Raw genomic sequence first — 21,573 nt, 5'->3', positions numbered from 1 at the left:
GAGAATGCATCAATGGATGTGTCCTGTCTAGTAGAAAGCTTCCCAGTATTCATCCTGCCCAATTTATGAATGGACTGCGGCTTGCCTTATGGATGGGCAACACCTACTATCTTCCTAAGTTCCTGTTTTCTTCCTGAATTCTGGCCACTCTCCAGAATAGGCTCATGGTTTTGTGTCCCACAAAAAATATATGTACCACCTCCAAGCTCTGTGACATGGCCATGTACTGGATAGCTGAAAGGAATGGTGAGCATCTCAGAAAACTCAGATATCAGTGGGACCAGTAAAGTCTCAGTGGAGAAAGCCTGCTTTGGGCCTTTTGCTTACCTATTGTTCTGTTGCCCTGAATGTCAGGAAGGCCTTTGCCTCAGGGCACCCCTTTGTGAAGCCTGAAGAAAACAGTTTTCAAATGGAAATGAATGGGCATCACCTGTGGCTCTTTGCTTCATTGCTTTGCAAAGGGATGTGTCTGAATCAGCCTCTTGGCCCTGTGTGAGGCTGTGGCTTAGATTGTCAGCACCTGATGGATTGAAGAAAGATCCCATGTGTGCATCCAAAGCCAAAGTGGCAAAAAAGCAGTCATTTTGGATGAAGTCTCTCACCTTCCTCTGTAAGGTTCCTGACTTCCATCAAGAGAGCATAGGGATCCTTTGGGTCAAATGAGTTCTTCAAAGCCCTGCAGAGGCTTGCCCATAGGTGCTTGGGTTTTCTCCTGAGTCCAATTCACACAAAGAATCTATACCCCGCAGTCAGTAGGCCTCAAATTGGAGAAGCAGAGCAGTATTAAAGGCAGGCCTATTTGATCACTCCTGGTGCACAGGAAGGCTGTCCAGGCCACCCTGATATTAGGCAAATGAGGGGCAAGGGCGCTTATTGTGGACACTGTCTTGGGCTGCGCCCCTGATGGAAACCTCCAGCCAGAGGTTATGATGAGTGTGTATATGGAAGAAGATGAGGGCCATGTGGCAGTGTTTTGGTTTGAATTGTGGTCATTTGTGTGGCGGTTGGAAGAGATGACTGGGTCCACCTTGGCGTGAACTCTGGTGTGATTCCCCTTGGAGACTGAGTTCTGGAACTGACCTCAGAGAAGTATTGCCATGAATTGTGTTGAGATGTTAGTAGGCCACGCATGAGAGTCGCCCTTGGAAACTGAGATCTAGGCCCAGGTTGGCTTTCCACAGAGCACTGGGAATCTCAGCCAGGATATCACATGATTTGATTCTTACAGACCTGGCAGCCATCGTTGAGAGTCAAAACACACATGAACCTCACCTTGTAGACCTCAATGGGCCTGGCTTCATGCGACCTTTTGGCCACTCTTTGGGAAGCCTTGTTTGTGAGAGTTCTCCAGAGCTTTCATTGAAAGGAGCTTCCTCACCATTTAATGGTTCCTGAATGAATGGAAACCCACAGTGCCTCCAACTTCATCCTTTAAAAATGGCTAGATAAATACCATGACATTTTTAAGTTCCCATGACCAGGTGGCACTGGAGAACCTTTGGATGTCCTGTTGCTGATCAGGAGTGTACCAGACAGTGCCTTGATTGACTGGGTTTCATGAAAATGGTGTAGAACAGAGATGCCAGTAAGTTGGGGCCTGCTGAGTAGTGGGCCTAGAGAAGTGGTGTGCAGGAGTGTGATAAAACATCTGTGGTAGGGCCATGTGGATCTGACATTGGCTTCCAAAGGGCTTGTGACTGACAAGGTGCAGCCAGCAGACACTTATATGTAAAGGCATCTTGTTATAGGGAGAGGTTTCAGGGCAATGTTCAGAATCAGGTTGCTAGGGTCAAGGGGGCAAGCTCTGTGGGATAGAAGACTGGTTGGTGCATTCTCCTAGGACCCTGATCCACCACACGTGACAGAACTCCCTCCAGCACTGTGTCCCAGTTGAACTCCTTGTATTTCATGAAGCAAATACCAAACTCTCAGTGCAGCAGCAAGAAACACCACAAAAAGTAGAGGAGGACCAAATGGCTTCACAGTCCACACGGGCAGACACTTAGCCTCCAGTGGCCACTGTTGACCTACAAAGAGAGAATTCAGCACTTCTGCCTCATGTTCATTGGAAAATCAGAAACCATGTCCTCCAGGACACATAGATGCAGACCCAGCTTTGATGGTCTCACTACAAAGGCAGCTAAAGCTCCTGACAACAACATAGATTTCAAGTGCCCAACCTCAGAGGCAGTTTCTCAGGAAGTCTTTAGGCCAGCAGAGCTCCATGTTTGTGGAGTGTTTACCCTGTCCCTTACTTATGGAAACTCCTCTACCACCTCCCAGGTTGTGAACTCCTGAGCATTTTCCATTCCACATATGTATTCACAGATTTTCTAACTCTTCCCCTCGAGTTGCTTCTTACTTGGGGCGAAGGTCATGTCAAGGCATTGTTCTGGATGAGAGTGGGAAGATTTTTGTGTAGCACGTATTTGCATACACATTGGATTCATTTCCTATTTTCCTTTTGAAATACTGATTCCCTGACACTAACCCATACCCTACTAGACTCTGACTATGAATCCTAATATGATGGAGAAAAATAACCCAAACAGAATAGAAATACAAGCAGTTCAGAGGAGGCATGGTGTATAGTTGCACTTGCCTTTTGCATTATAAAGGGTAGGTGTTATAAATCTAGTCCAACTGAATAGAAATAGTTCTCCGTGTGTTTTTCAAGTTAACAAATATGTGAATTCCTGTCTCCCTTTCTCCGTAGCCTATTCAGCACATGTATTTTTACATGCACATATAGAATCCTACCTGGTATCCCACGTATATTCTTGTGAGGTGGCTGACTTGGCAGATACAAATTGTGAGAAGAGATCACTCCTCCCAAACGCTGTTGGAACTGAAAACTCAACCTATGGGTGAGCTTCCTACGTGAACAACATGATTCAAAAATCCATGTTCAGTAAAATAAATGTTTTGGGATCTGTGGATGATATATATTTCATGATGAATTTGGATTGGCATATATATTTCCAATTTTTCATGTCTGTGTGTGTTTTGTGTGTGTGTGTGTGTGTGTATATACACACACACAAACTCTCCAGATTTTTCAAAATATGAAATATATGTGTCTTATTATACATTCCCTAAATTCATTCATGTTCATATATGTGGATTTATAATCAACTTTTCACAAGATTATTCTCAGAAATATTTATCCACCTGAAATACATATTTTTTTTCCTAGTACTGAAAACTAACTTCAGTGGATGGTGCATAGAAATCCTAATCTTTCTACAGTAACTGACCCAGTTTCACATCAATGCAAGTAGATTCCTATGGGACATGTTGTGTATTTTGACGTTCATTTTTATTCAACACTGGTCCCTTACTATTTCTTCAGCTGATGCACATCATAGGATATATATTTCATCCTCAAGTTTAAAAATTTCTAGGCATTTGGTTCACTTTCAATCACTTCCTGCTTCAGAACACATGCATTCCTCCATGTTTCTTGACTGGTTTGTTCATGAGACTTCTTTCCAAACACATGATTTTCCATTTCCATAATCACTTTTGAAGCAAAAGTCACACACCCTTCATGGTAAACCATAACCCTGATATTGCCATGAGATGTATAACTGGTAGGAATGAATGATTGTGTATCAATATAAGATTTCCTATATAGTTTCAGATATCAACTCAATCCATTATTTAAATTGGAAGCAGTTATATTATTTATTCACAGTATGGTCTATTCATGCATTATCTCTATATTCATAAACCCAGGGTACACCTATTTGTACCCCCAAATACTACTTAATACGTCTTCAACATATTGCTCCCAGCAATGGTGGAAGAAATACTCATGTCACCTGATCTACATATACATGTTATCACTGTGATATTCTGGACACAAAATGCAAAGGTCACACTTATGATTGTAGCAAAGCCTGATTGGAAAGTGAGCATGGATTACTACAAACTTCCTTCTCCAGGTTGCCTAATGCTCTCCAATGTCAATCCTATTGGTGACTACACATTTGTTTCTTCTTAAGATTACATATTCAACCTCAACCCTGTTGAATATGTCTAATCCTATCACTCACTTGATACTTTGCCTGATTTCCTAATGTCTCTATTGATATCTGCTTTCCTACATATTTTTCCCCAGTTCATCATTGTGACTGACTCTTCACATATGCTGACATTTACATTCACTCTCTGACCGACACCCTATTGGTAAAGAACTTTTGGTCCAAATTTTATACTCACTCTTCTTCCTAAACCTAGCGACTAGCTTCCTAATCTTACCTACTATCCCTTTTTGACTGGATGTTCTCTTCTACATTCAATCATCCAAGGTACAAGGTCCTATGCCATTGTATATCAATTTATCTGAGACATCTGTGCTGAATGTAATTCAAAGCAAAATATCCCAATCAAGGGCCCAATGCCCTTCTGGCCTTCAAATCTTACTTAGATTTCTGTTTTCATACATATATTTCACCGATATATGATTATAAATATCGCAGGTTCCCAATACCATTCTACAACTAGCAGAATGATTCCTAACCCAAATCGAACATGTTCTTAACCCTAACCAGACACTGTTCCCTCAATTGAACTTTACAGAAGAGCAGGGACAGAGTTGGTCTTACAATACAGGAATGGAGGGGATCTTCCCCCTGCTGAGAACCTCAAAGGTCCATGCAGAAATGAACCCTGGAGAAGATGTAGGCAGCTGTGAAGGACCTGAGAGAGCAAAAGTCATGTTCCATGGCAAACAACCTGGTCAGGATGAAGGGATGTGTCTGAATGAGCCTCTCTCTTCTTAATGTAGACAGGGTGGACCAAACCAGGCCTGTGTGGAGAGCTGTTCCTTGGTGCCTATGGTTGATATTCCATTCTAACTTGTGAAAGTGTCACAGGAAGCAGGGGCAGCCTCCATCTCCTGGGACCCTTGCAAGCAACTGTTAGGACACAGTGGTTGCCAAGGCAGTGACCTCATTCAGTTCCTGAAGGAAGTGACCTCACCTGACATCCTTGGTGATGGAACTCTCTGAACTTGGGATCCAGGAAGCCAGGCACCCAGAGGCAGGCCCAGTCCCAGTCCCAGTGGGCTCACTTGTTTGGATTTACCAAGGACAGAGTCAGTCTTCCTTGGTACCTACTGATGTGAGGATGGCCAAATGCCAGGAAAGCTCTGAAGAGGGCCTTGCCTGAGAAAGCAGGTAGTGGCTCACGGCTGGCTCCTGACAACTTCACAGAGTTGGCCAAGGAGGCCAGATCTGAGACAGGACAGGCCATTTCGGGGGAACATAGTATGGCCCAGCAGTCAGACGACACTCCGGGTAGTCACAGACCTACTTCTGGGAAGGAGGTGCCTTTGTGGGTGTGGGGGTGAGTTTGTGGATTTGTCCCATGTTCTGAGAATCGGTAATAAAGGCGGTTTGTTTGTTTGGAGTGGACTGTTTCCAGTAAGTCTTTTGACAAGGTGAGTGTTTCTAAGTTGTGTATCTCACTGTGTCCCTGGTTGTAGACATTAGAAAAGAGAATGCATCAATGGATGTGTCCTGTCTAGTAGAAAGCTTCCCAGTATTCATCCTGCCCAATTTATGAATGGACTGCGGCTTGCCTTATGGATGGGCAACACCTACTATCTTCCTAAGTTCCTGTTTTCTTCCTGAATTCTGGCCACTCTCCAGAATAGGCTCATGGTTTTGTGTCCCACAAAAAATATATGTACCACCTCCAAGCTCTGTGACATGGCCATGTACTGGATAGCTGAAAGGAATGGTGAGCATCTCAGAAAACTCAGATATCAGTGGGACCAGTAAAGTCTCAGTGGAGAAAGCCTGCTTTGGGCCTTTTGCTTACCTATTGTTCTGTTGCCCTGAATGTCAGGAAGGCCTTTGCCTCAGGGCACCCCTTTGTGAAGCCTGAAGAAAACAGTTTTCAAATGGAAATGAATGGGCATCACCTGTGGCTCTTTGCTTCATTGCTTTGCAAAGGGATGTGTCTGAATCAGCCTCTTGGCCCTGTGTGAGGCTGTGGCTTAGATTGTCAGCACCTGATGGATTGAAGAAAGATCCCATGTGTGCATCCAAAGCCAAAGTGGCAAAAAAGCAGTCATTTTGGATGAAGTCTCTCGCCTTCCTCTGTAAGGTTCCTGACTTCCATCAAGAGAGCATAGGGATCCTTTGGGTCAAATGAGTTCTTCAAAGCCCTGCAGAGGCTTGCCCATAGGTGCTTGGGTTTTCTCCTGAGTCCAATTCACACAAAGAATCTATACCCCGCAGTCAGTAGGCCTCAAATTGGAGAAGCAGAGCAGTATTAAAGGCAGGCCTATTTGATCACTCCTGGTGCACAGGAAGGCTGTCCAGGCCACCCTGATATTAGGCAAATGAGGGGCAAGGGCGCTTATTGTGGACACTGTCTTGGGCTGCGCCCCTGATGGAAACCTCCAGCCAGAGGTTATGATGAGTGTGTATATGGAAGAAGATGAGGGCCATGTGGCAGTGTTTTGGTTTGAATTGTGGTCATTTGTGTGGCGGTTGGAAGAGATGACTGGGTCCACCTTGGCGTGAACTCTGGTGTGATTCCCCTTGGAGACTGAGTTCTGGAACTGACCTCAGAGAAGTATTGCCATGAATTGTTTTGAGATGTTAGTAGGCCACGCATGAGAGTCGCCCTTGGAAACTGAGATCTAGGCCCAGGTTGGCTTTCCACAGAGCACTGGGAATCTCAGCCAGGATATCACATGATTTGATTCTTACAGACCTGGCAGCCATCGTTGAGAGTCAAAACACACATGAACCTCACCTTGTAGACCTCAATGGGCCTGGCTTCATGCGACCTTTTGGCCACTCTTTGGGAAGCCTTGTTTGTGAGAGTTCTCCAGAGCTTTCATTGAAAGGAGCTTCCTCACCATTTAATGGTTCCTGAATGAATGGAAACCCACAGGGCCTCCAACTTCATCCTTTAAAAATGGCTAGATAAATACCATGACATTTTTAAGTTCCCATGACCAGGTGGCACTGGAGAACCTTTGGATGTCCTGTTGCTGATCAGGAGTGTACCAGACAGTGCCTTGATTGACTGGGTTTCATGAAAATGGTGTAGAACAGAGATGCCAGTAAGTTGGGGCCTGCTGAGTAGTGGGCCTAGAGAAGTGGTGTGCAGGAGTGTGATAAAACATCTGTGGTAGGGCCATGTGGATCTGACATTGGCTTCCAAAGGGCTTGTGACTGACAAGGTGCAGCCAGCAGACACTTATATGTAAAGGCATCTTGTTATAGGGAGAGGTTTCAGGGCAATGTTCAGAATCAGGTTGCTAGGGTCAAGGGGGCAAGCTCTGTGGGATAGAAGACTGGTTGGTGCATTCTCCTAGGACCCTGATCCACCACACGTGACAGAACTCCCTCCAGCACTGTGTCCCAGTTGAACTCCTTGTATTTCATGAAGCAAATACCAAACTCCCAGTGCAGCAGCAAGAAACACCACAAAAAGTAGAGGAGGACCAAATGGCTTCACAGTCCACACGGGCAGACACTTAGCCTCCAGTGGCCACTGTTGACCTACAAGGAGAGAATTCAGCACTTCTGCCTCATGTTCATTGGAAAATCAGAAACCATGTCCTCCAGGTCACATAGATGCAGACCCAGCTTTGATGGTCTCACTACAAAGGCAGCTAAAGCTCCTGACAACAACATAGATTTCAAGTGCCCAACCTCAGAGGCAGTTTCTCAGGAAGTCTTTAGGCCAGCAGAGCTCCATGTTTGTGGAGTGTTTACCCTGTCCCTTACTTATGGAAACTCCTCTACCACCTCCCAGGTTGTGAACTCCTGAGCATTTTCCATTCCACATATGTATTCACAGATTTTCTAACTCTTCCCCTCGAGTTGCTTCTTACTTGGGGCGAAGGTCATGTCAAGGCATTGTTCTGGATGAGAGTGGGAAGATTTTTGTGTAGCACGTATTTGCATACACATTGGATTCATTTCCTATTTTCCATTTGAAATACTGATTCCCTGACACTAACCCATACCCTACTAGACTCTGACTATGAATCCTAATATGATGGAGAAAAATAACCCAAACAGAATAGAAATACAAGCAGTTCAGAGGAGGCATGGTGTATAGTTGCACTTGCCTTTTGCATTATAAAGGGTAGGTGTTATAAATCTAGTCCAACTGAATAGAAATAGTTCTCCGTGTGTTTTTAAAGTTAACAAATATGTGAATTCCTGTCTCCCTTTCTCCGTAGCCTATTCAGCACATGTATTTTTACATGCACATATAGAATCCTACCTGGTATCCCACGTATATTCTTGTGAGGTGGCTGACTTGGCAGATACAAATTGTGAGAAGAGATCACTCCTCCCAAACGCTGTTGGAACTGAAAACTCAACCTATGGGTGAGCTTCCTACGTGAACAACATGATTCAAAAATCCATGTTCAGTAAAATAAATGTTTTGGGATCTGTGGATGATATATATTTCATGATGAATTTGGATTGGCATATATATTTCCAATTTTTCATGTCTGTGTGTGTTTTGTGTGTGTGTGTGTGTATATATACACACACACAAACTCTCCAGATTTTTCAAAATATGAAATATATGTGTCTTATTATACATTCCCTAAATTCATTCATGTTCATATATGTGGATTTATAATCAACTTTTCACAAGATTATTCTCAGAAATATTTATCCATCTGAAATACATATTTTTTTCCTAGTACTGAAAACTAACTTCAGTGGATGGTGCATAGAAATCCTAATCTTTCTACAATAACTGACCCAGTTTAACATCAATGCAAGTAGATTCCTATGAGACATGTTGTGTATTTTGACGTTCATTTTTATTCAACACTGGTCCCTTACTATTTCTTCAGCTGATGCACATCATAGGATATATATTTCATCCTCAAGTTTAAAAATTTCTAGGCATTTGGTTCACTTTCAATCACTTCCTGCTTCAGAACACATGCATTCCTCCATGTTTCTTGACTGGTTTGTTCATGAGACTTCTTTCCAAACACATGATTTTCCATTTCCATAATCACTTTTGAAGCAAAAGTCACACACCCTTCATGGTAAACCATAACCCTGATATTGCCATGAGATGTATAACTGGTAGGAATGAATGATTGTGTATCAATATAAGATTTCCTATATAGTTTCATATATCAACTCAATCCATTATTTAAATTGGAAGCAGTTATATTATTTATTCACAGTATGGTCTATTCATGCATTATCTCTATATTCATAAACCCAGGGTACACCTATTTGTACCCCCAAATACTACTTAATACGTCTTCAACATATTGCTCCCAGCAATGGTGGAAGAAATACTCATGTCACCTGATCTACATATACATGTTATCACTGTGATATTCTGGACACAAAATGCAAAGGTCACACTTATGATTGTAGCAAAGCCTGATTGGAAAGTGAGCATGGATTACTACAAACTTCCTTCTCCAGGTTACCTAATGCTCTCCAATGTCAATCCTATTGGTGACTACACATTTGTTTCTTCTTAAGATTACATATTCAACCTCAACCCTGTTGAATATGTCTAATCCTATCACTCACTTTATACTTTGCCTGATTTCCTAATGTCTCTATTGATATCTGCTTTCCTACATATTTTTCCCCAGTTCATCATTGTGACTGACTCTTCACATATGCTGACATTTACATTCACTCTCTGACCGACACCCTATTGGTAAAGAACTTTTGGTCCAAATTTTATACTCACTCTTCTTCCTAAACCTAGCGACTAGCTTCCTAATCTTACCTACTATCCCTTTTTAACTGGATGTTCTCTTCTACATTCAATCATCCAAGGTACAAGGTCCTATGACATTGTATATCAATTTATCTGAGACATCTGTGCTGAATGTAATTCAAAGCAAAATATCCCAATCAAGGGCCCAATGCCCTTCTGGCCTTCAAATCTTACTTAGATTTCTGTTTTCATACATATATTTCACCGATATATGATTATAAATATCGCAGGTTCCCAATACCATTCTACAACTAGCAGAATGATTCCTAACCCAAATCGAACATGTTCTTAACCCTAACCAGACACTGTTCCCTCAATTGAACTTTACAGAAGAGCAGGGACAGAGTTGGTCTTACAATACAGGAATGGAGGGGATCTTCCCCCTGCTGAGAACCTCAAAGGTCCATGCAGAAATGAACCCTGGAGAAGATGTAGGCAGCTGTGAAGGACCTGAGAGAGCAAAAGTCATGTTCCATGGCAAACAGCTTGGTCAGGATGAAGGGATGTGTCTGAATGAGCCTCTCTCTTCTTAATGTAGACAAGGTGGACCAAACCAGGCCTGTGTGGAGAGCTGTTCCTTGGTGCCTATGGTTGATATTCCATTCTAACTTGTGAAAGTGTCACAGGAAGCAGGGGCAGCCTCCATCTCCTGGGACCCTTGCAAGCAACTGTTAGGACACAGTGGTTGCCAAGGCAGTGACCTCATTCAGTTCCTGAAGGAAGTGACCTCACCTGACATCCTTGGTGATGGAACTCTCTGAACTTGGGATCCAGGAAGCCAGGCACCCAGAGGCAGGCCCAGTCCCAGTCCCAGTGGGCTCACTTGTTTGGATTTACCAAGGACAGAGTCAGTCTTCCTTGGTACCTACTGATGTGAGGATGGCCAAATGCCAGGAAAGCTCTGAAGAGGGCCTTGCCTGAGAAAGCAGGTAGTGGCTCACGGCTGGCTCCTGACAACTTCACAGAGTTGGCCAAGGAGGCCAGATCTGAGACAGGACAGGCCATTTCGGGGGAACATAGTATGGCCCAGCAGTCAGACGACACTCCGGGTAGTCACAGACCTACTTCTGGGAAGGAGGTGCCTTTGTGGGTGTGGGGGTGAGTTTGTGGATTTGTCTCATGTTCTGAGAATCGGTAATAAAGGCGGTTTCTTTGTTTGGAGTGGACTGTTTCCAGTAAGTCTTTTGACAAGGCGAGTGTTTCTAAGTTGTGTATCTCACTGTGTCCCTGGTTGTAGACATTAGAAAAGAGAATGCATCAATGGATGTGTCCTGTCTAGTAGAAAGCTTCCCAGTATTCATCCTGCCCAATTTATGAATGGACTGCGGCTTGCCTTATGGATGGGCAACACCTACTATCTTCCTAAGTTCCTGTTTTCTTCCTGAATTCTGGCCACTCTCCAGAATAGGCTCATGGTTTTGTGTCCCACAAAAAATATATGTACCACCTCCAAGCTCTGTGACATGGCCATGTACTGGATAGCTGAAAGGAATGGTGAGCATCTCAGAAAACTCAGATATCAGTGGGACCAGTAAAGTCTCAGTGGAGAAAGCCTGCTTTGGGCCTTTTGCTTACCTATTGTTCTGTTGCCCTGCATGTCAGGAAGGCCTTTGCCTCAGGGCACCCCTTTGTGAAGCCTGAAGAAAACAGTTTTCAAATGGAAATGAATGGGCATCACCTGTGGCTCTTTGCTTCATTGCTTTGCAAAGGGATGTGTCTGAATCAGCCTCTTGGCCCTGTGTGAGGCTGTGGCTTAGATTGTCAGCACCTGATGGATTGAAGAAAGATCCCATGTGTGCATCCAAAGCCAAACTGGCAAAAAAGCAGTCATTTTGGATGAAGTCTCTCGCCTTCCTCTGTAAGGTTCCTGACCTCCATCAAGAGAGCATAGGGATACTTTGGGTCAAATGAGTTCTTCAAAGCCCTGCAGAGGCTAGCCCATAGGTGCTTGGGTTTTCTCCTGACTCCAATTCACACAAAGAATCTATACCCCGCAGTCAGTAGGCCTCAAATTGGAGAAGCAGAGCAGTATTAAAGGCAGGCCTATTTGATCACTCCTGGTGCACAGGAAGGCTGTCCAGGCCACCCTGATATTAGGCATATGAGGGGCAAGGGAGCTTATTGTGGACACTGTCTTGGGCTGCGCCCCTGATGGAAACCTCCAGCCAGAGGTTATGATGAGTGTGTATATGGAAGAAGATGAGGGCCATGTGGCAGTGTTTTGGTTTGAATTGTGGTCATTTGTGTGGCAGTTGGAAGAGATGACTGGGTCCACCTTGGCGTGAACTCTGGTGTGATTCCCCTTGGAGACTGAGTTCTGGAACTGACCTCAGAGAAGTATTGCCATGAATTGTGTTGAGATGTTAGTAGGCCACGCATGAGAGTCGCCCTTGGAAACTGAGATCTAGGCCCAGGTTGGCTTTCCACAGAGCACTGGGAATCTCAGCCAGGATATCACATGATTTGATTCTTACAGACCTGGCAGCCATCGTTGAGAGTCAAAACACACATGGACCTCACATTGTAGACCTCAATGGGCCTGGCTTCATGCGACCTTTTGGCCACTCTTTGGGAAGCCTTGTTTGTGAGAGTTCTCCAGAGCTTTCATTGAAAGGAGCTTCCTCACCATTTAATGGTTCCTGAATGAATGGAAACCCACAGTGCCTCCAACTTCATCCTTTAAAAATGGCTAGATAAATACCATGACATTTTTAAGTTCCCATGACCAGGTGGCACTGGAGAAACTTTGGATGTCCTGTTGCTGATCAGGAGTGTACCAGACAGTGCCTTGATTGACTGGGTTTCATGAAAATGGTGTAGAACAGAGATGCCAGTAAGTTGGGGCCTGCTGAGTAGTGGGCCTAGAGAAGTGGTGTGCAGGAGTGTGATAAAACATCTATGGTAGGGCCATGTGGATCTGACATTGGCTTCCAAAGGGCTTGTGACTGACAAGGTGCAGCCAGCAGACACATATATGTAAAGGCATCTTGTTATAGGGAGAGGTTTCATTGCAATGTTCAGAATCAGGTTGCTAGGGTCAAGGGGGCAAGCTTTGTGGGATAGAAGACTGGTTGGTGCATTCTCCTAGGACCCTGATCCACCACACGTGACAGAACTCCCTCCAGCACTGTGTCCCATTTGAACTCCTTGTACTTCATGAAGCAAATACCAAACTCCCAGTGCAGCAGCAAGAAACACCATAAAAAGTAGAGGAGGACCAAATGGCTTCACAGTCCACACGGGGAGACACTTAGCCTCCAGTGGCCACTGTTGACCTACAAAGAGAGTATTCAGCACTTCTGCCTCATGTTCATTGGAAAATCAGAAACCATGTCCTCCAGGTCACATAGATGCAGACCCAGCTTTGATGGTCTCACTACAAAGGCAGCTAAAGCTCCTGACAACAACATAGATTTCAAGTGCCCAACCTCAGAGGCAGTTTCTCAGGAAGTCTTTAGGCCAGCAGAGCTCCATGTCTGTGGAGTGTTTACCCTGTCCCTTACTTATGGAAACTCCTCTACCACCTCCCAGGTTGTGAACTCCTGAGCATTTTCCATTCCACATATGTATTCACAGATTTTCTAACTCTTCCCCTCGAGTTGCTTCTTACTTGGGGCGAAGGTCATGTTAAGGCATTGTTCTGGATGAGAGTGGGAAGATAATTTTGTGTAGCACGTATTTGCATACACATTGGACTCATTATCTATTTTCCATTTGAAATACTGATTCCCTGACACTAACCCATACCCTACTAGACTCTGACTATGAATCCTAATATGATGGAGAAAAATAACCCAAACAGAATAGAAATACAAGCAGTTCAGAGGAGGCATGGTGTATAGTTGCACTTGCCTTTTGCATTATAAAGGGTAGGTGTTCTAAATCTAGTCCAATTGAATAGAAATAGTTCTCCATGTGTTTTTCAAGTTAACAAATATGTGAATTCCTGTCTCCCTTTCTCTGTAGCCTATTCAGCACATGTATTTTTATATGCACATAAAGAATCCTACCTGGTATCCCACTTATATTCTTGTGAGGTGGCTGACTTGGCAGATACAAATTGTGAGAAGAGATCACGCCTCCCAAACGCTGTTGGAACTGAAACTTCAACCTATGGGTGAGTTTCCTACTTGAACAACAGGATACAAAAATCTATGTTCAGTAAAATAAATGTTTTGGGATCTGTGGATGATATATATTTCATGATGAATTTCGATTGGCATACATATTTCAAATTTTTAATGTCTGTGTGTCTGTTTTTTGTATGTGTGTGTGTGTGTATATATATATATATATACACACACACACACACAAACTCTCCAGATTTTTCAAAATATGAAATATATGTGTCTTATTATACATTCCCTAAATTCATTCATGTTCATATATGTGGATTTATAATCAACTTTTCACAAGATTATTCTCAGAAATATTTATCCACCTGAAATACATATTTTTTTCCTAGTACTGAAAACTAACTTCAGTGGATGGTGCATAGAAATCCTAATCTTTCTACAGTAACTGACCCAGTTTCACATCAATGCAAGTAGATTCCTATGGGACATGATATGTATTTTGACGTTCATTTTTATTCAACACTGGTCCCTTACTATTTCTTCAGCTGATGCACATCATAGGATATATATTTCATCCTCAAGTTTAAAAATTTCTAGGCATTTGGTTCACTTTCAATCACTTCCTGCTTCAGAACACATGCATTCTTCCATGTTTCTTGACTGGTTTGTTCATGAGACTTCTTTCCAAACACATGATTTTCCATTTCCATAATCACTTTTGAACCAAGTCACACACCCTTCATGGTAAACCATAAACCTGATATTGCCATTAGATGTATAACTGGTAGGAATGAATGATTCTGTATCAATATAAGATTTCCTATATAGTTTCAGATATCAACTCAATCCATTATTTAAATTGGAAGCAGTTATATTATTTATTCACAGTATGGTCTATTCATGCATTATCTCTATATTCACAGACCCAGGGTACACCTATTTGTACCCCCAAATACTACTTAATACGTCTTCAACATATTGCTCCCAGCAATGGTGGAAGAAATACTCATGTCACCTGATCTACATATACATGTTATCACTGTGATATTCTGGACACAAAATGCAAAGGTCACACTTATGATTGTAGCAAAGCCTGATTGGAAAGTGAGCATGGATTACTACAAACTTCCTTCTCCAGGTTGCCTAATGCTCTCCAATGTCAATCCTATTGGTGACTACACATTTGTTTCTTCCTAAGATTACATATTCAACCTCAACCCTGTTGAAAATGTCTAATCCTATCACACACTTTATACTTTGCCTGATTTCCTAATGTCTCTATTGATATCTGCTTTCCTACATATTTTTCCCCAGTTCATCATTGTGACTGACTCTTCACATGTGCTGACATTTACATTCACTCTCTGACCGACACCCTATTGGTAAAGAACTTTTGGTCCAATTTTTATACTCACTCTTCTTCCTAAACCTACCGACTAGCTTCCTAATCTTACCTACTATCCCTTTTTGACTGGAGGTTCTCTTCTACATTCAATCATCCAAGGTACAAGGTCCTATGCCATTGTATATCAATTTATCTGAGACATCTGTGCAGAATGTAATTCAAAGCTAAGTATCCCAATCAAGGGCCCAATGCCCTTCTGGCCTTCAAATCTTACTTAGATTTCTGTTTTCATACATATATTTCACCGATATATGATTATAAATATCGCAGGTTCCCAATACCATTCTACAACTACCAGAATGTTTCCTAACCCAAATCGAACATGTTCTTAACCCTAACCAGACACTGTTCCCTCAATCGATCTTTAGAGAAGAGCAGGGACAGAGTTGGTCTTACAATACAGGAATGGATGGGATCTTCCACCTGCTGAGAACCTCAAAGGTCCATGCAGAAATGAACCCTGGAGAAGATGTAGGCAGCTATGAAGGACCTGAGAGAGCAAAAGTCATGTTCCATGGCAAACAACCTGGTCAGGATGAAGGGATGTGTCTGAATGAGCCTCTCTCTTCTTAATGTAGACAAGGTGGACCAAACCAGGCCTGTGTGGAGAGCTGTTCCTTGGTGCCTATGGTTGATATTCCATTCTAACTTGTGAAAGTGTCACAGGAAGCAGGGGCAGCCTCCATCTCCTGGGACCCTTGCAAGCAACTGTTAGGACACAGTGGTTGCCAAGGCAGTGACCTCATTGAGTTCCTGAAGGAAGTGACCTCACCTGACTTCCTTGGTGATGGAACTCTCTGAACTTGGGATCCAGGAAGCCAAGCAACCAGAGGCAGGCCCAGTCCCAGTCCCAGTGGGCTCACTTGTTTGGATTTACCAAGGACAGAGTCAGTCTTCCTTGGTACCTACTGATGTGAGGATGGCCAAATGCCAGGAAAGCTCTGAAGAGGGCCTTGCCTGAGAAAGCAGGTAGTGGCTCACGGCTGGCTCCTGACAACTTCACAGAGTTGGCCAAGGAGGCCAGATCTGAGACAGGACAGGCCATTTCGGGGGAACATACTATGGCCCAGCAGTCAGACAACACTCCGCGTAGTCACAGACCTACTTGGGGGAAGGAGGTGCCTTTGTGGGTGTGGGGGTGAGTTTGTGGATTTGTCTCATGTTCTGAGAATAGGTAGGAAAGGCAGTTTCTTTGTTTTGATTGGACTGTTTCCAGTAAGTCTTTTGACAAGGCGAGGGTTTCTAAGTTGTGTATCTCACTGTGTCCCTGGTTGTAGATATTAGAAAAGAGAATGCATCAATGGATGTGTCCTGTCTAGTAGAAAGCTTCCCAGTCTTCATCCTGCCCAATTTATGGGTGGACTGCGGCTTGCCTTATGGATGGGCAACACCTACTATCTTCCTAAGTTCCTGTTTTCTTCCTGAATTCTGGCCACTCTCCAGAATAGGCTCATGGTTTTGTGTCCAAGATATGTACCACCTACAAGCTCTGTGACATGGCCATGTACTGGATAGCTGAAAGGAATGGTGAGCATCTCAGAAAACTCAGATATCAGTGGGACCAGTAAAGTCTCAGTGGAGAAAGCCTGCTTTGGGCCTTTTGCTTACCTATTGTTCTGTTGCCCTGAATGTCAGGAAGGCCTTTGCCTCAGGGCACCCCTTTGTGAAGCCTGAAGAAAACAGTTTTCAAATGGAAATGAATGGGCATCACCTGTGGCTCTTTGCTTCATTGCTTTGCAAAGGGATGTGTCTGAATCAGCCTCTTGGCCCTGTGTGAGGCTGTGGCTTAGATTGTCAGCACCTGATGGATTGAAGAAAGATCCCATGTGTGCATCCAAAGCCAAAGTGGCAAAAAAGCAGTCATTTTGGATGAAGTCTCTCGCCTTCCTGTGTAAGGTTCCTGACCTCCATCAAGAGAGCATAGGGATCCTTTGGGTCAAATGAGTTCTTCAAAGCCCCGCAGAGGCTAGCCCATAGGTCCTTGGGTTTTCTCCTGACTCCAATTCACACAAAGAATCTATACCCCGCAGTCAGTAGGCCTCAAATTGGAGAAGCAGAGCAGTATTAAAGGCAGGCCTATTTGATCACTCCTGGTGCACAGGAAGGCTGTCCAGGCCACCCTGATAATAGGCAAATGAGGGGCAAGGGAGCTTATTGTGGACACTGTCTTGGGCTGCGCCCCTGATGGAAACCTCCAGCCAGAGGTTATGATGAGTGTGTATATGGAAGAAGATGAGGGCCATGTGGCAGTGTTTTGGTTTGAATTGTGGTCATTTGTGTGGCGGTTGGAAGAGATGACTGGGTCCACCTTGGCGTGAACTCTGGTGTGATTCCCCTTGGAGACTGAGTTCTGGAACTGACCTCAGAGAAGTATTGCCATGAATTGTGTTGAGATGTTAGTAGGCCACGCATGAGAGTCGCCCTTGGAAACTGAGATCTAGGCCCAGGTGGGCTTTCCACAGAGCACTGGGAATCTCAGCCAGGATATCACATGATTTGATTCTTACAGACCTGGCAGCCATCCTTGAGAGTCAAAACACACATGGACCTCACATTGTAGACCTCAATGGCCTGGCTTCATGCCACCTTTTGGCCACTCTTTGGGAAGCCTTGTTTGTGAGAGTTCTCCAGAGCTTTCATTGAAAGGAGCTTCCTCACCATTTAATGGTTCCTGAATGAATGGAAACCCACAGGGCCTCCAACTTCATCCTTTAAAAATGGCTAGATAAATACCATGAAATTTTTAAGTTCCCATGACCCGGTGGCACTGGAGAACCTTTGGATGTCCTGTTGCTGATCAGGAGTGTACCAGACAGTGCCTTGATTGACTGGGTTTCTTGAAAATGGTGTAGAACAGAGATGCCAGTAAGTTGGGGCCTGCTGAGTAGTGGGCCTAGAGAAGTGGTGTGCAGGAGTGTGATAAAACATCTGTGGTAGGGCCATGTGGATCTGACATTGGCTTCCAAAGGCCTTGTGACTGACAAGGTGCAGCCAGCAGACACTTATATGTAAAGGCATCTTGTTATAGGGAGAGGTTTCAGGGCAATGTTCAGAATCAGGTTGCTAGGGTCAAGGGGGCAAGCTCTGTGGGATAGAAGACTGGTTGGTGCATTCTCCTGGGACCCTGATCCACCACACGTGACAGAACTCCCTCCAGCACTGTGTCCCAGTTGAACTCCTTGTATTTCATGAAGCAAATACCAAACTCCCAGTGCAGCAGCAAGAAACACCACAAAAAGTAGAGGAGGACCAAATGGCTTCACAGTCCACACAGGGAGACTCTTAGCCTCCAGTGGCCACTGTTGACCTACAAGGAGAGAATTCAGCACTTCTGCCTCATGTTCATTGGAAAATCAGAAACCATGTCCTCCAGGTCACATAGATGCAGACCCAGCTTTGATGGTCTCACTACAAAGGCAGCTAAAGCTCCTGACAACAACATAGATTTCAAGTGCCCAACCTCAGAGGCAGTTTCTCAGGAAGTCTTTAGGCCAGCAGAGCTGCATGTCTGTGGAGTGTTTACCCTGTCCCTTACTTATGGAAACTCCTCCCCCACCTCCCAGGTTGTGAACTCCTGAGCATTTTCCATTCCACATATATATTCACAGATTTTCTAACTCTTCCCCTCGAGTTGCTTCTTACTTGGGGCGAAGGTCATGTCAAGGCATTGTTCTGGATGAGAGTGGGAAGATTTTTGTGTAGCACGTATTTGCATACACATTGGATTCATTTCCTATTTTCCATTTGAAATACTGATTCCCTGACACTAACCCATACCCTACTAGACTCTGACTATGAATCCTAATATGATGGAGAAAAATAACCCAAACAGAATAGAAATACAAGCAGTTCAGAGGAGGCATGGTGTATAGTTGCACTTGCCTTTTGCATTATAAAGGGTAGGTGTTCTAAATCTAGTCCAATTGAATAGAAATAGTTCTCCGTGTGTTTTTAAAGTTAACAAATATGTGAATTCCTGTCTCCCTTTCTCCGTAGCCTATTCAGCACATGTATTTTTACATGCACATATAGAATCCTACCTGGTATCCCACGTATATTCTTGTGAGGTGGCTGACTTGGCAGATACAAATTGTGAGAAGAGATCATTCCTCCCAATCGCTGTTGGAACTGAAAATTCAACCTACGGGTGAGTTTCCTACTTGAACAACAGGATACAAAAATCCATGTTCAGTAAAATAAATGTTTTGGGATCTGTGGATGATATATATTTCATGATGAATTTCGATTGGCATATATATTTCAAGTTTTTAATGTCTATATGTGTGTTTTGTGTGTGTGTGTGTATATATATATATATATATATATATATATATACACACAAACACAAACTCTCCAGATTTTTCAAAATATGAAATATATGTGTCTTATTATACATTCCCTAAATTCATTCATGTTCATATATGTGGATTTATAATCAACTTTTCACAAGATTATTCTCAGAAATATTTATCCACCTGAAATACATATTTTTTTCCTAGTACTGAAAACTAACGTCAGTGGATGGTGCATAGAAATCCTAATGTTTCTACAGTAACTGACCCAGTTTCACATCAATGCAAGTAGATTCCTATGGGACATGATGTGTATTTTGACGTTCATTTTTATTCAACACTGGTCCCTTACTATTTTCAGCTGATGCACATCATAGGATATATATTTAATCCTCAAGTTTAAAAATTTCTAGACATTTGGTTCACTTTCAATCACTTCCTGCTTCAGAACACATGCATTCCTCCATGTTTCTTGTCTGGTTTGTTCATGAGACTTCTTTCCAAACACATGATTTTAAATTTCCATAATCACTTTTGAAGCAAAAATCACACACCCTTCACGGTAAACCATAACCCTAATATTGCCATTAGATGTATAACTGGTAGGAATGAATGATTGTGTATCAATATAAGATTTCCTATATAGTTTCAGATATCAACTCAATCCATTATTTAAATTGGAAGCCATTATATTATTTATTCACAGTATGGTCTATTCATGCATTATCTCTATATTCATAGACCCAGGGTACACCTATTTGTACCCCCAAATACTACTTAATACGTCTTCAACATATTGCTCCCAGCAATGGTGGAAGAAATACTCATGTCACCTGATCGACATATACATGTTATCACTGTGATATTCTGGACACAAAATGCAAAGGTCACACTTATGATTGTAGCAAAGCCTGATTGGAAAGTGAGCATGGATTACTACAAACTTCCTTCTCCAGGTTGCCTAATGCTCTCCAATGTCAAACCTATTGGTGACTACACATTTGTTTCTTCCTAAGACTACATATTCAACCTCAACCCTGTTGAAAATGTCTAATCCTATCACTCACTTTATACTTTGCCTGATTTCCTAATGTCTCTATTGATATCTGCTTTCCTACATATTTTTCCCCAGTTCATCATTGTGACTGACTCTTCACATGTGCTGACATTTACATTCACTCTCTGACCGACACCCTATTGGTAAAGAACTTTTGGTCCAAATTTTATACTCACTCTTCTTCCTAAACCTACCGACTAGCTTCCTAATCTTACCTACTATCCCTTTTTGACTGGAGGTTCTCTTCTACATTCAATCATCCAAGGTACAAGGTCCTATGCCATTGTATATCAATTTATCTGAGACATCTGTGCTGAATGTAATTCAAAGCTAAGTATCCCAATCAAGGGCCCAATGCCCTTCTGGCCTTCAAATCTTACTTAGATTTCTGTTTTCATACATATATTTCACCGATATATGATTATAAATATCGCAGGTTCCCAATACCATTCTACAACTAGCAGAATGATTCCTAACCCAAATCGAACATGTTCTTAACCCTAACCAGACACTGTTCCCTCAATCGAACTTTACAGAAGAGCAGGGACAGAGTTGGTCTTACAATACAGGAATGGAGGGGATCTTCCACCTGCTGAGAACCTCAAAGGTCCATGCAGAAATGAACCCTGGAGAAGATGTAGGCAGCTGTGAAGGACCTGAGAGAGCAAAAGTCATGTTCCATGGCAAACAACCTGGTCAGGATGAAGGGATGTGTCTGAATGAGCCTCTCTCTTCTTAATGTAGACAAGGTGGACCAAACCAGGCCTGAGTGGAGAGCTGTTCCTTGGTGCCTATGGTTGATATTCCATTCTAACTTGTGAAAGTGTCACAGGAAGCAGGGGCAGCCTCCATCTCCTGGGACCCTTGCAAGCAACTGTTAGGACACAGTGGTTGCCAAGGCAGTGACCTCATTGAGTTCCTGAAGGAAGTGACCTCACCTGACTTCCTTGGTGATGGAACTCTCTGAACTTGGGATCCAGGAAGCCAGGC

General features: G+C 43.2%; 1 long non-coding RNA gene across 1 annotated transcript in view; it reads left to right on the top strand.

Moving 5' to 3' along the window:
- The window catches only part of LOC144251697 (uncharacterized), a 38,514-nt gene extending 19,212 nt beyond the window's left edge, over positions 1-19,302 (top strand). The window contains exons 5-7 of the long non-coding RNA XR_013342733.1: positions 2,717-2,867; positions 8,219-8,369; positions 19,231-19,302. This is a non-coding gene — a long non-coding RNA (uncharacterized LOC144251697). The remainder of the gene's footprint in view (positions 1-2,716; positions 2,868-8,218; positions 8,370-19,230) is intronic.
- Positions 19,303-21,573: the final 2,271 nt, after the last annotated feature.

The sequence above is a fragment of the Urocitellus parryii genome, unplaced genomic scaffold (assembly GCF_045843805.1).
Source record: "Urocitellus parryii isolate mUroPar1 unplaced genomic scaffold, mUroPar1.hap1 Scaffold_151, whole genome shotgun sequence".
NCBI classification, from domain to species: domain Eukaryota; kingdom Metazoa; phylum Chordata; class Mammalia; order Rodentia; family Sciuridae; genus Urocitellus; species Urocitellus parryii.
This window is presented reverse-complemented; position numbering and strand designations above follow the sequence as displayed.